The 20,919-nt window shown below is 35.1% G+C and overlaps 1 protein-coding gene across 2 annotated transcripts in view; it reads left to right on the forward strand.

Annotated features, from left to right (window-relative positions):
* tln1 (talin 1) overlaps positions 1-20,919 on the forward strand; it is a 97,862-nt gene that overhangs the window by 762 nt on the left and 76,181 nt on the right. The window lies entirely within an intron of this gene.

The raw sequence follows: 20,919 nt of genomic DNA on the forward strand, positions 1-20,919 counted from the left end.
AACACCCAGACGGTCCAAATATGCCGAAACGATTGTCAGATTATTCCATATGCGTGTATTCGCCGCGAAGTTGTGACAGTTTCACAAGCGTGGTTTGTAGGAATAATATTCAGTGTCCGTGTTGGTTTGAATCATTTGGCTTTTGGCTTTTGGCTTTTTCTTCTGCAATGTTTCTCAAGCGAAGAGTGCTTTGATAGAGGAAGTTGTGCTGGAGGAATATGCGCCCTCAGGGCTGACATAACTCAGATCGGGTGTGGTGAGAGACGTGAAACATGCAGGAAGAAACAGTTGCATGGCATTATTAAAGCTGTTTAATCCAGGATTCAGCCTAATTGTCATCTCCCCTGTCCTGTGGAGATGTTGCACTAGTTTCTGAGAGCTGTTGAGGCTTCTGTGAGGCAGCAGTGTGCTGGTGCTTGAAAGAGCATTCAGTTCAATTACATCTTGTATTTGGACATCCCATTCATTTTTGTAGTAGTAAATAGGTTAAATGATCCCACACCAAGTATACTGCATGAAATCTTGCAAATGTTGTTTTAATCGTGTAATGGCTCAGGTACACTACCAGTCAAAAGTTTTTGAACAGTAAGGTTTTTTTACGCTTTTTTTAAAAAAGTCTCTTTTGCTCACCAAGCCTGCATTTATGTGATCCAAAGTACAGAGAAAACAGTACAATTTTGAAATATTTTTACTATTTAAAATAACTGTTCTCTGTTTTAATAATTTTTTGAAATGTAATATATTTCTGTGATTTCAAAGCTGAATTTTTGCATCATTACTCCAGGCATCATCAAATAGAAAGCAGTTATTTGAAATGCCAAACATATTCACAATATTACTGCTTTTGCTGTATTTTGGATCAAATAAATGCAGGCTTTGTGAGCAGAAGAGAATTCATCAAAAAAAAAAAAAATTAGTGTTAAATATCTTGATTGGTTGTGTATGTAAGAAAATGTGTCATTTAAAAGCTTAATGTAATTTTCGATGCATCAGGCCTGTATAGTATGATGCAGTAAAAATATAAGACCTAAAATGCACAATTTTAATTCAGAGCAAAAGTATGCAATCTGGTGCTTATGTTATTTGTATGGTAAAAAAGTAAGAAATTCTGATAGCTTGTAATGTAAATGAATGAGATCTTTATACAGCAGCAGACTACTTACATAAAATGCATATGAATATCAGTTGCTGCTCTTTATCTTCTAATAATATTATGGTATGGTTAATAAAAAAAAGACATTTAAATGCCAGGTTTTATGATTAAAGCCTAAACATATAATGCAGTGCAATACAATGATGTTTGAGAAATTAACAAATAAACATTCCTCAACCTGCCTGATGATCATATTTGACATAAATATTAAATAACAATATGAAAGTCATTGTTGCATTACTTTATAGAAAAAAGACACGTTAACCACAACCTGAAGGCACATTTTTGCATTTGTATATAAATTATACAAAATATTGTACTTTTTATTTGCTAAAAACAGTATTTTTTTCAACAGTTAACTTTTTTCCAGCAGGCCTTAGAAATTCATATATCAAACATGATACAGTATGTTTCATATGGTTAACAATAACCCTGTCATGGCGTTTCTCATGTTTTTTTGGAGAAGATGTTCGCCCATATGTTTCCTAGTATTGTCCTCAAGAAATCCCAAGACGTGTCTCTAGTGTTATTTATTAAAAGCCAGCACGCACACACAGAATCCCGTCCAGTGTGGTGAATGATGCTGCAGTAGGCCTGTGTGCAGACGGAATCAGTGCGGCCAGCAGCATGTTTCTCTGCTCCCACCCCACCGTGTAACAAGCCTGCCATTGAGGGCACACTGGGTAGAATTGTGGTGGGCTTCAGAGACATGAAGGGTCCCTTTGTGTTCGGGGGTCTGAGAGGGTGTAGAGACGGAGCGGATGATGACCTGTTCATCCTGCTAACTCAGTCCTTTGCATCGAACAAGCACATCTGATCTTCCGTTCACCATATTTGATGTGGATTAGTCAATCAGGGTTCGTACAAGGTGCTTAAAGTGAAGTACTTGAATTTGACTTTTGGAAATTGAAGCCCTGGAAAACCCTTGAAAATAGCAATATTCCTGAAGAGATACTTGAAAAGTGCTTGAACTATTGAACGTTTTTCAGTTAGCACATATGTTTTTACACAATTCAAAAAAACATCAGACTTTTATTTCAGTTAATGTCATAAAACTTGCGAGCTAAGCCAGTAGTAGTACTGACAGTGTCGTGTAAACATGGCTGAATGTGCAAAAAAAGAAATAGATGAACCAACTCAATTGAATCATTTGTTCTGGATTCGCTCCGATTGATTCAAACTTGTGACTTCGATCATTCATCATTTCAAACCCAGATTAAATGAAAAGGCCGTTCAGTTTTGAATTTCAACATCGCTTGTAATGATTTTAAAAAGCACGTAGTAATTAGGGGTTGACCGATTATCGGCCTGGCCAATTATCGGCGCCGATATTAGGCATTTTTATGATTATCAGTATCGGTCATTTTCAAAGCCGATTCGCTGATAAATTTATTTAATTTTTGGCTCTGATGCTGATATAGCCTGTCGAAACTCACCACTCTGAGGCCGAGAGCAATCTTGGATTTGTTGAAAGTCACGAGTCTGACCAATCAACGTGGAACAATCTCTCTCACACCGAAAACGCTTGCTAGCCGGAGGCTTCAGTGAACACTCACGCATCAGTTGTCTCTCAAAGTTAAGGCAGCAGCAGACGTTGCTGAAGTTGCAATAAATCTCAATCCACTAACGACACACTGAAGTTGCGAAACACCTCAATATTATCTATGACTTCTGCGATGCGGAAAACGCGGACGGAATCGCGAAATCTAGTCATAAATGGAATTTACTGTATAACATGGAATGTCACGGAGTTAATCAAAAGTATGTCAGCAGTAGTACTCGTAGCCTACATTGAGTCGCGATATGGACTAGTGTCTGTAAATATTAGGCCGCAAAAATACCATTTAAATATGAATCCTGCGTGTCTCTGTGAATGTGAATGGAACAGACGCACTTTTTTTATTTATACACGAACGAGAGGTAACTGTATTACAAATACATTTCTAACATGTAAATTATTGAAGCCAAATACTTACATTTCCCCAAGCTGTTTAGCTGTAGTACAGGATTCATAGGCTTAATCATGAAGCATACAGTCAGCAGGGATGCATTGACCTCACTTTTAACTCTCTTTATATTACCCTTATTGTAGATGGATGCACAGAGGTAGACAAGAGAAAGAAGTGCAGTGTGGGAGTTCTACACTCAATTAACACCAGGGAAGAGCCCTTGTTATACTTAATTTTGACATTAATTTTAATTTTTACACTAGACATATATATCGGTTATCGGTCTACTTGATCTGTAATATTCGGTATCGGCCCTGAAAAACACATATCGGGCGACCCCTAGTAGTGATGGGTGAAACGGAGCTTTTCGAAACAGAATCAGTTTCAGAAATGATTCACTGTTTCGAAGTGCTCCATTCGGATCGCATATTGTGAATCATCTTTTCAGATCGGGACTTTGGTGTGGTTTTGCGAAACATTTTCTTAGATTGGGACTTTAAATTGCGTATCGCATATCTTTGGTTCAGATCAGGACTTTGGTGCAGGTTCGCGAATCATTTGTTTCAGATCATTGCTTGTAGGGCTGTAGCTATCGATTATTTTAGTAATTGAGTATTCTACCGATTATTGATTAATCAAGTGATCGGATAAGAAGCCATTTATAAATAATTTGCCTCAATGATTTTTTTTGTATTTGAGTTACTCGAGTCACTCAAGGAATCATTTCAGCCCTAATTGCTTGATAAGTGAAGTCCTTGAAAATCACAAAAGTAGTGCTTGAAAAGTCCTTGAAGGTTCCTCGAATTTTATTTGACAGTATCTGTAGAAACACTAATCAATGTTTATATGTGAATAAAAGCTTTAATTAAATCTGTTCATCGTATACAATGATCGTGTCTCTTCAGAAGATTCATTTGGATTATTTGGATCACTAACAGTGTCACTATGAAGTTTTTGGGGGGTGTTTTGAAGTTTTGGTGAAATTAGGCTTTCATTAAAGGGAAAGGTTTCACAAGGTTTTATTAAAATTAGTTCTTTTGTGTTTTATAAACAAAAGTCTTTTTAGCTGAAGTAACCATTTAAGTTGTTATTCAGTCCTTTTTTGTTATTTTGACGCTATGTTTCACATGTACATATACTGTGGTTCCAGTATATGTAAAAGAGTGATCAGTACATTCTTCAACATTTTTGTGTTCTATGTATGAAAGAAAGTGGTGCTGGTTTGGGACAACAGTGTGAATAAATGATGACAGAATTAATTAAATGATGACAGGATAGCTCATGCTTAAAGGATAGTTAGTCTGGTTTGTGCTGGTCCTAAAGAAAATGAAAGAAATCAATAAAGCATGTAATTAATGTGACTCAAGAAGTAACATAGTTTAACTGTCTGAGTGTCTTGGTGGTGCTGCTGAATTCTTCTGAAGGAACAGGATGTGCTCTGTCATTCCCTGGGGAAGAGTGACTCTAGTAACACTCAAATCCACACATACAAGAGGAGCTTTTTTTGGTGGGACAAAACAAAGCTTCTTCATTCATTGTGGCACTTTTGATTACAGGTTTATATTAAAGTTCTACCGCAGCCTGTTTTAACAGTGGCTTTTTAACAGGGTCAGTCAGTCAGATATCTGTATTTATTACTTTAATGCCTGTTAATCATCAGTGAAATCAAGAACTAGTTTATGATTCCCCCAGTATGGCCGTTTGAATCGGTGACAGGTGTCGGATTTATGTCCCAGGCGTACGCGTGGTGGCCTACGCTCGCTCCCGTTTAGGAGATCTGCACCGCTGGTTTGTTTCTCTTGCCAGTATTTGGAAGCAGCCATATTTGGTCAAAGCAACTTGGTCTGTTATTCCAGTGGCAAGGGAAATCTTTTGGAGGCCAATTCTATTGCCTCAGCCTCTAAAATCGTGACAGTCTATTTAATCCATTACAGGACACTGTCAATGGTCCTGTCAATGGTTAAATATCAGTTAACCCCATTAGACTGGACAGTGAATAATCATCTGGAACACACAAATACTGTCCAGTCTACTCATGTGTTAGACATTTTATTGGTAAGTTAGCTCAATACATCATAATTAGATCTGAAATATTTAGTCAAGATTATTAGCAATAGCCTTGTGCCGTCATATAGCGTTGTTGCGCTACTGGCACCCCAAGTTCGAATCCCGGTGAGAACCTTTCCTGATCCCACCCCCCCCCTCTCCCACTTCACTTCCTGTTATCTCTATACTGTCCTATAATAATAAAGGCAAAAAAAAAAAAAAAAAAAAAGTAAAATGCTGAATAAATGTAAAGTGTCAGTGTTGCCAAGTCCAACTTTAACATTTTGCCGCAGGTTGTTGCGACCCCAGTAACATGATATTTGGCCCCTGGAATGCGTATTTTACCGGGGGACTGCGTACCGAAATGCGATTGGGCTAGTTTTGGGCTAGTTTTGCAGTTGGGGAGGGTTTTGTTTACGAAAACCTGGAAACCCTGGTAAAAGTGGTGTATTTAGATGAATGAATAGTTTGTTCCTCCTCTTTACCAGTTAATGTTATGTCTGTGCTGTTGTTTGTCTTTATTATGATTTATTGTCAATTTAGTGATTTTTAACACACAGCCTGCTCAGGTGTGTGTATATATATATATATATATATATATATATATATAATTTTTTTCCCAGTTATTTAAATTGTCAGACTGATAAATTATCAAAATAATCATTAGTTTCAGTCCTAAACATACAGTATGTCCTACCTAATAGCCTATTATAATATTAATCAAAATGCAAAAAGTTTAAAAGTTTAACAAAAATTAAATTTTTAGGCCTATAATTATTCAGATTCAGTTTTATTTTTACTAAATTCTGGTATTTTCCATTCGTTTTCTGGATTCCATTTTAATTTTCTTTGATTTAACTGATTTTATTTTACAGATTTAAAAAAAAATACTATTTATGTTTTTCTCAAGTATTATGTTGTGTATTTAGATTTTTCTGGTAAATAAATTCAGGTACATAAGTCTTCTAGTAAATATTATTAAAATAATGTTTTAATAACCTACTTTTGATTCATTCATCCAAAATTTGACAAATTCCATGACATTCTGCAGTAAATTCCATTTTTATGACTGGATTGCGTGATTCCATTCGCATTTTCCACGTCACGGAAATCTTACGGCCCTACTTAATACAACCTCTTAACTGGAGAAAAAAGCTGAATTAAGTGTTTACTGACTTATCATTGTAATAATGTCATAATTGGTGTAACTGCAATATCTGCAGACATCAGCAGTGGCTGCTTGGAGAGGTTTTCATGTGTTGGATGACTGCTTTACACAAAGTGTCATCAACAATGTATACAGCAGCGTTGTGTGCCTGGATCAGGAGAGGTGTGAGATGTTTGGGATGGCCAAAAATGTCAGAACTGCAGTGTGAGCGCCTGCTTGTTAAAGTGTGAGTGGAAAAGCTGCTGAGTTCTTGCTAAGTTTGGAAAGAAAAAATTGTTTGCTCCAATACAACACACCTTACTGATTACTTTTTATCAATACGTTTTGGTATTTAATAATAATTTTCATTAATCTTGTTGCAATGGTTTGATATGGAATGCAATGCCTCTTAAATGACACATCCACATAAACAGCCTTTATGCATACATGTCAGAGTGTTATATACAGACTTTCATATCTGAGTGCTTCTGTCTGCTCTGGTAATATTAGCCAGAAGCTGTGACCTGTAACGCTTGGCTCTCGGTGTTAGGAGTGAGTGGAGCTCTGTGTTGTAGCAGATGGTTTTTGTGTGTTAGGGAGAGACAACAGCTGCATTTCTTAGATAGCTGCATAGAAGACCAGCACATGACGGAAGAGAGACTGAAGACTTCCTGTTTGTGTGGGAAAGTGACCAGAGGAATGTGGTTTCATATTACTGGGCATATCTTCCCATGATCCATGAGATGTCACTTCAATAGAGACGCATTCGAGGATGCCGATCAGCTCTTCATTAAAAATGTGGAGCAAAGCTTCCAAAAAAACAACAACGTGATATTCCTGACTTGCATTTGTTTTGGTTGGGAGGCAAATTAAGAGTATGTTCATGTATCTTTTAAGTTTTGTGTATTTTTAAAGTGAAAGTAGCACTGCATTGTCCTAAATAATGTGTATGTCACCATTATGGGGACTTTAGCCAAATGTTTCCTCCAAACAAAAGATGGACGGCATTCAAATGTTTTATCCGCAAGAGATCGTATTTCCTGCACTAATCTATTTTCAGCACTAAAGTTTGTTCACAGCTGCTTTTCTGAATGCCGTTGCACATTAAGCATATTAAGCTGACAAACTGTTAAACACACACCTGAGAGATTCAGAAAGATGCACTGGGCTGCCAATTTTACATAAACTGTTATTAAAGCTTAGCTATGTATTGCCAGTAGCACCACTGATCTGCTAAAACTAAAACAAACACTGTTTTCAAAACAGCTTTTAGAGTACTTCCAGTGCCAGCCATTGTTTGAATAAACAGATAGTCAGATTCACGCCATTGGTTGAGTCAGGATTATTATGTAGGACTAGGTTCATTCATTAATTCCTTCGTTCATTCAGTACACAGGAGAGGAAAACACTGCTTGTTTTTTCTTTCTCTGAGTTAAAATTAGCTGAGTCGTTGAAAAATCCACAAGCTTGGGAGAAAATTTATAAATAGGTTTTAGTGGCTCCTAGTTGGAAAAATTGTTAATGAATCAATTTGTGAGACAGAGAAAAGACAGCGTAAATTGTCAGTATTTGAGTATAGTTAGGGCTGGGCGATAATTCAATAACGATAATTTTCTCGATATAATTTTCCTCGATTAAACGATTTGAGGAGTTCGATAAATGTTCACGGTAACTTTTATGTGCCAAAAGCGGAACGAAACAGCGCGACTCATTTGAATCGTGCCACACGGACCGTTTATCTGCTTGGACCAAAGTTCAAACTGCCGCCCTGCGCAAGGTTGAATGGGCAACAGACGTGATATGGAAACGGCTCCATCACGCGAGCACTAAACAGCGCTGTGAGATCCAGTGTGAAACACTTGAATTCAGCGATGAACACAAATGACTCTGTGATTCAAACTAGTTTAAAGCTGTGTGCAACAAGACGGAGTCAGAAGGCTTTGCCATCATTTACTGTAGTAAGACACACTGCACCATGGTATTGTGGCAGCAATGTGGGATATTCACATTGAATTTTATTACAGGAGTAATGGTATATAATTATAGTATGTATGTATTTGTGATTAAGCTATAGCATGTGTGCATTTATATTGAATGTTTTTAGACTACCGTTTTTCATACAAATAGGCTACCTGTAAAACCATGTAGTTATATTTTTACCATGGTATTGTGGTACCATTATGTGTGGTTTTAACTGTGTTTATCATGATTTAAAATGTATGCTTGCTACTATGGGAGACCAATGCTTAATTTTTAAAAAAAACATATTTTATTTATTTAACCATATAAAACTGAGGTTGCTACAATTTTTACAGATGTTACTGATTGATAATGAACAAAAATTTACCTCTGCATCCTCAAGCTACTATCAAATGTGCATTTCTAAGAAACAAAAAAGTGATATTACTATTATTATTATTATTATTATTATTATTATTATTATTATTATTATCATTATTATTATCATTATCATTATCAGACAACCCAAACCTGTTTCTTGATTTGAAACAATATAACTCATTACAACATGCAGAAATTAATTTTTCTGTTTAGATATTTATTTTGTTAAGGAAAATGAATGGTCTGGCTTCTACAACTTCCACTTTGGAGCAAAAATCTGACTTTAAACTGGAAAGAAATAAAGATTTGACATTTATCGTGATAATTATTGATATCGACTGATATGAAAAAAAAAATATCGTGATCATTTTTTTGCCCGTATCGCCCAGCCCTAAGTACAGTTGTGAGTGAAGTTCATGCGGTGGCTATTCTGAGTGTAGCATGAGCATTTGTCATTGGTTCAGCTGACCGTGGCTTTGTCAGAGCTGTGAGGGCTGTCTAGTTCAGCTATAATCTATAAATACACAGCATTTTTGGACTTGATTTGTTGCGTTGTTGACTTTTCACCTGTTACACAGTAGTTCAAAGAAACACAGTATGGGTTTTATTCATTTGCTGACAGTGGTTTTGAGAGAACAGGGTGACCTATTGCTACATGATGCTGATAATACATAAACACTAGTAGTCAAATGTGTGTAATAAGGCTTTAATAAGAAAAAAATATGGAATATTGAGGCACTTGAAAGAAGTGTCTTTTGCTCACCAAGACTGCACTTTCAAACATTTTCATTCAAAATAAATTCAAAATATAAAATAATATTAATAGTTTTATTCAGCAAAGCTGCATTAAATTGATCGAAAGTGACAGTAAAAATATTTATTTTACAAAAGTAAGGCCCTATGATTTCTGCGATGCGGAAAGCACGGACGGAATCACAGAATCCAGTAACAAAAATGTAATTTACTGTATAACACTGAATGACACGGAATTTGTCAAATTTGCTGTTTTCAGCTTCTGCTTCCTCAATAGAGGAGTAAAACAGAACTGCTCTGAGAGTCACTTCATAAGCATTTTACAGTTTCTTTTGAGAGAAACTATTGTCATGTCATATACAAAACAGAAACGTCAAGGTCTTCACAGCAGCCCATCAAAATAAAATTCAGTTTAACTTGAAGAAGTTGTGATGGAATTATATCACTTATCACTAAAATTATTATTATTATTTTTAAAGAAATATTTAAAAGAAAAATGTAAATACACAACACCGTATTTCTGAAAAAAGAAAATAATAAACAATTAACTTTTGAATCAATTAATTAGAGATGCTTTTGATTATAAAAATTAAAATGAAACCACTAAATTGGTATCCTGAAAATGAATGGAAAGACAGAAATTGTTAAACCATTGTTAAAATTGTTAAATGAAACCAATTAAATGAAATCAAATACTTGTACATGCTTTTTGATTAACATTTTTGTAATTTAACCATTAAAATAGAGTTTAATAATTATGTAAAATGGAAAAAAAGAAAACAGATTTCATAGGGCCCTACAAAAGATTTCTAATGAAAATTAAATTAATGTATCAGCTTCTAGTAAACAGTATTAGTAATAATTGAGCATTAATAACAATTCATTAACAATGAGGAGCAAATCAGCACAATTTTACAGTTTTTATTGTATTTTTTTACACAAATAAATACTACTTTAGTGAGTATAAGAGACTTTAAAAAAAAAAAACCATCTTAGTAATTCTACATTTTTTATTTAAAAAAAACATTTACTAGTTAAAAGAGTCAAAAATGTTTTTTGACATGACATCCATATCTGATACTTGCCTAAAAAGACAGGTTTAATGTGGAATTGGTTCACCCTCCACTTATGAAACCAATTAAATAATTAAAATAAATGACACGATAAATAAACAAGAAAATAAATAAGTAAATTGGTGATCATATATATAAACTATTGCGCATTCCCTCCCCTCACTCGATAATATTGTGTATTAGTAATATCACGGTCTGAAGATAGGATGCTATGACTATAGTGTGTATCACCCAACACTACTTTGAAAAGTAATAAACTAGACCTGTTCTCTTCATTCCTTCATGTTTTCAGATTTTATTATCTGCTGTCTGTGTTTTCCCAAGTCCAGGTTATTGTGGTGCTAAGCATACACTATAACTTAGCAGTAGCATTTGAGCACACATTAGTCACACATCAGGGCGGATACGCCTCTCAGAAGTTGCAAATGCCAGCAAGATATCATCATCAGATGGCGTTTACACTAAATATGATTAAACCAGGATCAGTTTACACACACGCACACAGAGCTTTTCTGTCTACTTAGTTTATTTGATTTGTTCATATTTTGGGCCTGCTTTTGGTGGGCAGTCTTTCAGTGTATGCCTACTTTTAAAGTGGAAGAGGAAGAGGAACAGAAATCCTCCAAACTAACCACATTTGTTGAGGCTTTTTGAAGTCTGACTGGACTGGCTTTTATCATGGTGCTGATATGGCTGTGTGGTAATTCTGGCTATTCTGTGCTAATGTGTGCAGTAAGATTAAAGCGGTTGGATTTGTCCTGCAGATTACATACCAACAGATGTTCAGCATTCCTGCAGAAGTCATTAGATGCTCAGACCTCACGCACCACTGTGGGAATTCACAGTTTGATGGCACTGCAGCGGCTTAAGACCATAGACTGAGCTGACCAACGGCCAATATCAGCCCATCATTGAGAGCATGTTGACCTAGTTGTCAGCCTGTATATCCGCTGTCCTAGCTCTTCCGGTTTTTGAATGACAAATACAGACTACTGGCATCTGCTGGTATGGAGAGTTATTTCCTCTTATGCAGGAGCAGACAGTACGTGCTAGTTGGTTGTTGGCTGTAGTCTCTGTGGTGCGTTTAAGTGCAACCTTTTGGCCCAAATGCATCAGCTTTCATTGCGACTAGTTTTTTGATGTCAGTGTGGTGTGTCTGGGCATTTACAACATGACCGTCTACCATTACAGTGCTCTCCACTAATATTGGCAGCCTTGGTACACATGAGCAAAAAAGCTGTAGAAAAATGTCCTTTTGGTCTTTCATTCAGAATATTCACAAAAAATATTTTGTGAATGTTTAAATGAAGTACAGTCTTACAAATAAAGGTACCAATGTGTGATTTTGCAGTGATGCTGTAGAAGAAACATTTTTGGTTCCCCAAACAACCTTTCAGTGAACAGTTCCTAAAAGAACCATTTTTAACAATCTAAAGAACCTTTTTTGACTATAAACAGTGCTCTACAGTGCAACCAATAACTACTGTGTGCATCTATGAAAAAATATTTAGGAGCACCAGTGCAACTGACCCCATCAGCATATTTGTGTTTGCGCTGAGGGGAGCTTCAAGGGTTTCTACGTGTTTTTGCAACGTTGAGTAATGTATCAGACATATCTCACCAATCCTTTCATAAACAAAGTGTAGAGAGAGTGTAAATAAAAGATTTATTGTGCAGGGTAGAGATCTTCGTTGATTATAATGGAACTTTGTAAGATCACAGTGAACTAAGATGAGTGACAGCTTTTAATGATTTTAAGGGAGTTTGTAAATGAGATATTGATTTAATAAATGAAGTTAATGTTAATTGACGTACACTGTCTGACTGTAACACTATTGCCTGATTTTGCTCTATTTCGTTGTCACAAATACTTTGAAACAAGTCACAACTGAGCCGCTGCGCATCTCCATTCAAACACAGAAGTGTTTAGTTTATGAATGAACGTGCGTTCTTAAACTAATCTAGTGAGTCGATGATTCAATTTCCCATTCATAAAGACAGTCACTTGCATTATTCCTGAATGAATCAGTCATTCAAAGGAATCAAATAAATGAATGATTCAGTTTTTTCAATCAGTGGCTTGCTGCCACCTACTGGCAGATTTAGTTTATCTTTAGTAGTATCTTTGCAGTTTTTTAAATCATTTAATATTTCTATATTCCAGATTTTATATTTAAAACATTAATCTCAACATGAATTTATGAATTTGATTGCACTCATGCCATCTGTGAGCCTCATTAAACATATGACAATACACCTACAAGCCACTTTTGTGTTCTTCTGTGCCACCTCTGTAGTACAAATTAATTTTGTTAATACTGATTTCATTTGATTGGTAACTTATTCTTATTCTACTTAGAAATTAGATTTTTAATTAGAAATTTTAAAAAGCTTATAAAATGTATTTTTAAAAAATTTGACATAAAAGATGACATACTTTTAATAAAGTTATACAAATGCCATTACAAAGTTAAAAACAAAAGGGCTAATTTTTGATTGTTGTGTGATTAGAAAAGTTGTGCTCCTAAAAAGAAAAGTATGCCTAGATCCCTGGTTCCAAAAGGGTGATTTTGCAGTGATGCCATAGAAGAGGCATTTTTGGTTCCCCAAAGAACCTTTTAGTGAACAGTTCTTAAAAGAACCTTTTAAAGAACCTTTTTTGACTATAAAGAATCTTTTCTGCATTTGAAAGGTTCCATGGATGTTCAGGTTTCTTCATTGATGCCAATAAAAAACCATTATTTTTAGTGTAAAAAATGTTGCTGTTTGCAAATGCAAATGTTTCAGCAAAAACAGTTTCTGTAATTTAATGGAAAACAGTATAGAAAAAAAAACTATGGAAGTCAATGGCTGCCGTCAGTTGTTTTAGAACTTGAGGGTGCGTAAATTACAGAATTTTCATTTTTGGGTGAGCTATCCTTTTAATGTACATCCAAAGTGTAACAGGCATATTATTATTTATTTTTAATAATTCAGAGGTTCTTAGATGTATTCTGTTTCACTTGTACAAGAAATCAAATCTGCGATTTGGGGCTTGTGTGCTGTGTAAATACATGCTGATTTTCCACATGATTTGACTGGGTGTGTGTGACCGCTGTATGACACTCAGACAGCGCACTTCATGCCTAACGGCCCATCAGACTCTGCCCCGCATACATGATGTCAATACATACAAAGTTATCATGACAGCTGACTCCATCCTGTAGTGAACCGACATGTCACTCATATATGAAACGCCTCAGTCTGCCAACAAAGATAGAAATGGTGTCGTGGACATGCTTAACACTACATGGTTAAACCGTTGTTTTGAAGTCTTTGTGTCAACAGTGCATGTTAACAGCTCTCTCAGAGCACACAGAGCTGTTTTCGCAGTGCACCGCTGACAAATTACACCTCACTATGTGTTTCGTCAAGTGCGCATTGAGAGAACATTCCAGATACATGAAGAAATGAACTACGCTATTAGTCAAGTCCAGTCAAGTAACCTTTATTGGTATAGTGCTTTTCGCATTACGAGCTGTTTCGGAGCAGCTTTACAGAAATACCTTAATGTCTTATAGTCCACATTGAGCAATTCAGAGTAACACAATAGGACCTTGGGGCTTAAATATTCATTAAATGTTTGCAGTTATTGTAATGCACTTTAAATCTGTTTCAGTTTTTTTTTTTTTTTTTTTTTCACTTGGCTTTTCTTGGCATGTCTTCACTTGGCATTTCTTAAACAGAACATTCTTTAGTAAAAGTTCATATATGCAAATGTTGCAAAATTGACTGCAAAAACAGAAAGGTGTGGTTACCAGAAATTCACTATTAAAAAAAAATGCTGACAGTGTTTTGTTAGGTGATATGATGTTAATATACCAAACCAATTCTTAAACCATTACAGACACTAAAGCGTTTCTGAATACCGACCCCTCACGAACACTGCTGAATTCAGACCAGCCCATGTGTCTTGCTCTGACCTTCGCTTCCACTTCATTACAGCTATTGATTTGCAGTTGTTTTCGTTTGATTTATTGCACTGCATGACATGTATTTGTTTTGTGTTCTTTGCGGTCTGTGCTGCATGTATGTTCGTTACTGTGAGAATGTCTCTTCCATTAGCAGCTCTTCTTTGTTTATGTGTTGTGGTTTTTCCGGAGTATTTCGTAGTTGTTGATGTTCCAGAACTGCTGTACCATAAAATGTGTGACAGCAGAGACAGGAGGAGTTTGGGAGGAGATGCTGTTGAGGTTGAGCGAGGATGCTTGGCTACATCATAGATCAAGTGCTCAGAGACGGACTGTCCACTCTGGGTGTGGAAGTCATGATGAAGAAATACTTGAAACAGGAAAAAATTGCTCGCTGAATCATGGGGAAACTCCTGTTTCTCAATCTTTTGTCATGTTTTGATATTTTCAGGGTTAAAAATGTGAAAACAAGAATACATTTTTTGTTATAAAGTAAATCAATCAAATATTCCCAAATGTATCTTAGCATTGTTTTATTTAGATAGCTTCCGTGGTTCAACCAGAGGACCCCGGCTCAGATTTTTGATTTTGCTAATATTTATTCTAAATAAAGATAGACATGTGTAGTGATGAATACCAAAATATTAAATGTCATGGATGAATATTTACTGAATAATCCACTATTTTGTAGAGGGAGGTCGAAATGGCAATTTCACCTGACATTCAGAGTCAAGTTACAGGGGGGTAAAAATGACTTCATTTTTACACAAATATTGGTACCAATCTTTGTTGCATTATGTGCCAGTGGTGGCCGTTCAAAAATAGGGAAACACCAATTTTCAAGTTTTTCTCCAAAGTTTGCATGCCTGTAACTCAAGAAGTATTGAAGATATCTTAATGCCCTTTTAAATTTTGGGTCTTAACAAACTTTACTTTTATTATTTCCATCTTTATTTTTAATGCCCTATGAGATTCGATTGCAGAGATATTGAAATTTCAATATGGTTCCAGGAGTAAATCATTAAAATGTATAAATATTTAGTGGTCAAAAACCAAATGTGGGTCAGTGTGGGTCAAAAATATGATACTTTTCTTTTAAAGAGGAATGTCTGAAAACCAAACAATGTGAAAACTAGAGATGTATCTCGTTTCCTTCTGTCAAGACAACTGCATTGAACATACCTGTCTGAGTGCCATAAATATTCTTTTTCCAAAGTTAGGGTGCCTATAACTCAAAAAATATTAAAGATATTGCAATATGATTTTAGATTCTAGTTGTTAATAAACTTTCCTTGTGGAATCTTAATTTTCAAGGCCCTACATCATTCAGTCCCAGAGATATGGGGATCTCAGTAAGGCTCCATGTGCAGATTGTTGAATATTACCCATTTTCAGTGGTCGAAAACCAAATGTTGGTCAGTTTGTAGACAGCTGATACTTATTTCATTTAAAGAACAATGTCTGACAAAACATGTTTGAAACAAAATCCCACACCTCTTAGGGAAGTGTGGCTGCTTTTGCTACACACTGCATTCACATCAGTAAACCAAGATTTGCCTCATCTGAAAAAATGTATTGGAATTTCTTTTTTTTTATGTTATAAAATATGAAGCAGAGTCATAGATCAAGTAGTATCTACTACTAAAGGGCATGTTTGACGCAATCACTGTTAGTAATCTTATTTCACACTGTTCATATTAGAGTTAACAATTAATCCTGGTCATTCATAATCTGATGTGTCACACTGGACAATCTTCATTCCTGTGTTATTGTTATTATTTGCATATTTGCATTGTAAACAGTAATGACTAGATAAACACAAACTACATTTGATTTTTGACCATTGAAAATGGGAAGGACACTAAATTTGGAGCTGCGCTGAGGTAGTGTTTCCTCTTAACTATTAACTTCCTAATAAATCAAAAATACTTTACACTTCCCATTAAGGATGTGTCAGAATCCGATCTTACCATGTTCAGAAAGGAAATGAAATATGAGATGGAAGGAAAAAATATATTTCAATGCTTTCTCTCGCAATGATATCGTTGGGTAACACTGCATATAAATTGCAGGCATCAGTGAGCCGTTATTAATATGCAGGGCCTTGAAACTGCTTTTGAATGCATGCTTGCATTTTACTTTCACTTTCGAGATTCTCAATCATGCGGAGCGGCAGTAGGCCTACATACCACATATTTGACAAGATTAAATGTTTGTCATTGGTGTTCAGGATCTGCAAGTCATTCACCATCATCCTATCAGTCACCTCTCCTAACTCTGTTTATGTGCTAAGTGAAATATATATTATATACTCTAATGTAACAGGCTACCACTAGCAAGCGGCTAACTATCTCCATTTAGTTTCACCGTTGAACGCGTTGTTAGTTTTCCGTGCCTTTCCGAATACAGATTTACTATTCGCACATCGCTACTTCCCATAATAACAAAAGATCAAAAATTAATTTAATATTTTTCCAAACATTTGCCCTCACTGAAATGGCGCAGGATGTATTTTTTTTTTACCTCCATTGCCGTTGCTGTTTATTATTATTATTATTATATTAACTAGAAAATCGATTTTTGAAATTTGTAAATTGGTGCGAAATGCTAGAATAGAAGACTGAATCACGATTCACATGTGAATTAATTTTTTTTTTTTTTTTCCCCCACCCGATTTGTCATCTAGCTAAATGTGCGTTAATATATTCTGAACCTCAATATTATGAATTTCTGAGAAGCTGCTTTGAAGCAGTGTGTATTGGGAATTGAAAATGATTAACATAAAAGCAATCTTGTCTGCTGATAGCCACATACATGCAGAATAAATAGTAGTATGCATCTAGTTATACGGAGGTCATATCTAGTCATATGTGTGTATGTGTGGCGTGTAAGACTCGCATATGTACGTCAGTTAGAACGACCTCTGACCTTCCTGAATCTCTTTCCGTTCTCTGCACTTGCTCAATTACAGTTGTGGACCTGCAGGAAGCGTATGTTTTTTTGTGTGTGTGTGTGTGACTGAGAGGTCATGTTCACTACAGCAGTCAGACAGATTGAATTACAGGAGCTCTGACTGATCTGGTGCCTTCATTGTCTGCTGTGACATCAAAGGACTGCGATTTCCGATATTTGCTGTATCTGCTGTAACTTGGGAGTCGTTTAGTGAAACCAAAAGTAAGTCTCTGTAGTAACTTACCACAAAACCGTTTATACTTTCTGGAGCGTGAGAAACATCACCTCATGCAACAGCTTGACTAAATGCAGTTTACACTAGTTGTGCGTGTCACAGGTTTCATCAGACAAGTCCATCAGAAATGTCATAAACCCAGCTGATATACTTCAGTGTGATGCACATTATGTTGATCACTGTATATATGGCTTCAGTCTGATATTGGAAGCAGACAGTAAACCTTTTTTTGGTGCCAGTTTTTTTCTGCTGTGCATTATATGTTGTAATGTTTAATTTCCCTTGATAACATAAAAATCATCTGCTATCGTACAGGCCAAAATTTTTATTTTGATTTAACCCTTTTAGCATGTTCCATATGTTTTGATGTGCATCTATTTTGCGTGTGGTATGTGAGTGAGATATGCATTGTCTGTCAAAATTGCGTAACTATTCATTGTGTTTATTTACTGCTCCTCACAAACTCCACGTCTGCATATGCTTTGAGTTTGTGTTGCCTGCCACATTCATTTGGAAGCAAGCATCTTTAGATTCCTGTGAAACCTCTTTTAGTTTTTCCCAAATTCTGGTTTATTTGTGTTCCATATTCAGTTTTTCTGTTTACATTTTTCTGGATTAAATGTTATTTTTGTGTGTTAATTTTTCTGGACTCCATTTAATGGGTAAACACAATTTCGGTGATCGTAATGCATGTCTAATTATTTGACGTCAGAAAACACATACAATTAAAAATAAATAAATAAATAAATAAAAGGTTAACAAAAAAACAAATTTAAAGGCCCTATGAAATACGCTTTTTTGTTTTTGTTTTTTTTGTTGTGTTTTGTTTTTTTTTTCTCAAATTCCATTTTATTTTTACTAAATTCTGTATTTTCCTTTTTAATTTTTATGGATTCCATTTTAATGGTTTAATTTTTAATAATGAAAAGGCATTTCTAATTAAATGAAATGTTTTTTTTTGTCATATTTTATTAAAAATTATAGTATAAATAAAATAATAATAATAATAATAATAATAATGTTGTTATTGTGTTTTAATTATATTAATAAGTTGAATTAATATTTTTATTTTTTATTTATTTTTTATTTAATTTATTTTTTTAATTAAAATAAGTAATATATTGCAGTGTGTTGCCACAAATTACAATCACATTATTTTATCAGAAAAATCGCTATTATTTTTGTCCACATGACGTGGAGCCCTATTATAACACTTTTAAGTTGGACTATCAGCGGTCAGTTTTTGGGATTATGTGAGAACTTGACGTGAGTTTGTGTAATTAAAGTGAACAGTAGAACTAGATGTTGATTAGGAGATAAGTTATGGATCTTAATATCAGATATGAGTGTTTATGTAAACCGTTGTGGGCTTTGCATCTCAGTAGCGGAAGTGAAGTTGTAATTGCAGCTTTGGTCAGGAACTTCCTCATTTGGGCCTGTCTAAACAGGGAGGGTTCATCTACAGGAAGGAACATTATGAGAACAATAAAACTCAAGCCAAGAAGTAACTCTGACCTGTGCTATAGCTCTATAGGTTGTTGAAGTTAAGTCGAACTGTGGAAATAGACATACTGCGAATGCCTTTTATTCAGTTGTCTCTGAGTTGAGTGGAGAAATATTCGTAGACCGATGAATGTTAGTTTAAGAAGTCCATACATTCATTTTCTTTACATTATGTATCAGAACTCGATGTATCTGACTTAAACTTGGGATTTGTATTCCCTGCTTTTCCATGAGCTAAACAATCCCTCCCTTCCTGAGCTCAGCTGTAATTGCACAGGATGCAGTGCTGCTTGTGTGTGTGTGTGTGAGCACGTGCTCCTCTGCGCCTGCAGATAGCTGAAATTCCCTTTTATGGCAGTGAAGAGCTTTTCAAACAGGAAATGACATCACTGCATGCTGGGCTAGAGCGGGAGCTGCTACTACTGCGCTGCATTCCACACTGAGAGACTCTGGGATCCAGACCAACACTTTAAAAACGGCGCATGGTCGTGATCGATTTGATTGAGATTTGTACTTGAGTGAATGAAAGCCACAGTGACAGTGGTCAGGTTGAGCGTGGGACGTGTTTGTCATTCTTCGGGAGGATTTGTGTGTGTTTTGTCTGTGGGACACACGTCTCTGCTCAAGCGCGGGACGTCTGTCGGACGTTACTCACACATGAGTCAACAGACAGACTGTCAGATTCACAACCGCTTCGTTTAGGAAATGAGCTGTTAGGAATCTTCACCTCAGAAACATCACAGCATGACTCTAGTCTCCGGTGGCACTAATTGTGTTAAACATTAAATGAAGGGGTTGTCCAACATCTGATAACGTCACCATGAAAAAACTTTTACAGCTTATTTTCGAGGGAAACAGGATGTTGAATAATAAAAAAAAAAACTTCTAAGCATAGTACGTAATTCAAGTTTGAGTCTTATGTTCATATGTATTTAATAACAAAGCTTTTATTAATAAAGGAAATTAAATTAAAAATAACATTTTACAAAGCTCATTTTGTCAAATTTCCTCAGGTCTACAGCATGTATCCTAACATTTTTTATACCCATTTATTTTACATTAATATTTTTGCATCTTATTTTTTATTTTCAAATAAAGTCTAAATATTTCGGTCAACAAAAACTAGAAATGCTATAGTTAATAATTCAGTTGACAGTGACCGTGAACAGTCAGTTCTGTGTATTTATTTCAATTTTTCTGTTAATGGTTTAATTAAATTTTAATAATTAAAAAAGATGTCTAATCAATTTAAGTAATACAACTTTAACAATTTAATAATTTTTAAAAATGTTAAAAATAGTTTTGTTTTGTTTTTTAACTTTTTGTTATTGTTTTTTCCCCCCCAGAAATTCTGTTTATTTTATTTTATTTTATTTTATTTTGGGTTCTGTATTTTATGATTTAAAACAAATTTATTATAAAAAATCGTGGTAATCATATAATTGCATAAAACTTTTAAGAATTCAGTTGATCTTTTAACAACCAGTCGATTTTAATTTTGACACCAACAGAGGTTTATTGTTTTGAAATTGTGTGATTAAAATAATATTTTAACAAACTGTATTATTATTATTGTTGTTGTTGTTGTTGTTGCAAGATTTTACATTTTATTATACAATAGTAATACATTTCTGTCATTAAGCCAGACTTTAGTTTTGCGGGTTATAGTGAAGATCTTTAAGTTTCTATGTGTGTGTTCATGTTTGAGTATGTGTAGTAGATGAAACTGCACCGCTTAGTTACACAGAGACATGCAGACAATATTTAAATAGCAGTCATTCTGCATTTTAATTTTAATCCATCACAATTTAATTGAAT

Source organism: Labeo rohita, chromosome 10 (assembly GCF_022985175.1).
Source record: "Labeo rohita strain BAU-BD-2019 chromosome 10, IGBB_LRoh.1.0, whole genome shotgun sequence".
In the NCBI taxonomy this organism is placed as follows: domain Eukaryota; kingdom Metazoa; phylum Chordata; class Actinopteri; order Cypriniformes; family Cyprinidae; genus Labeo; species Labeo rohita.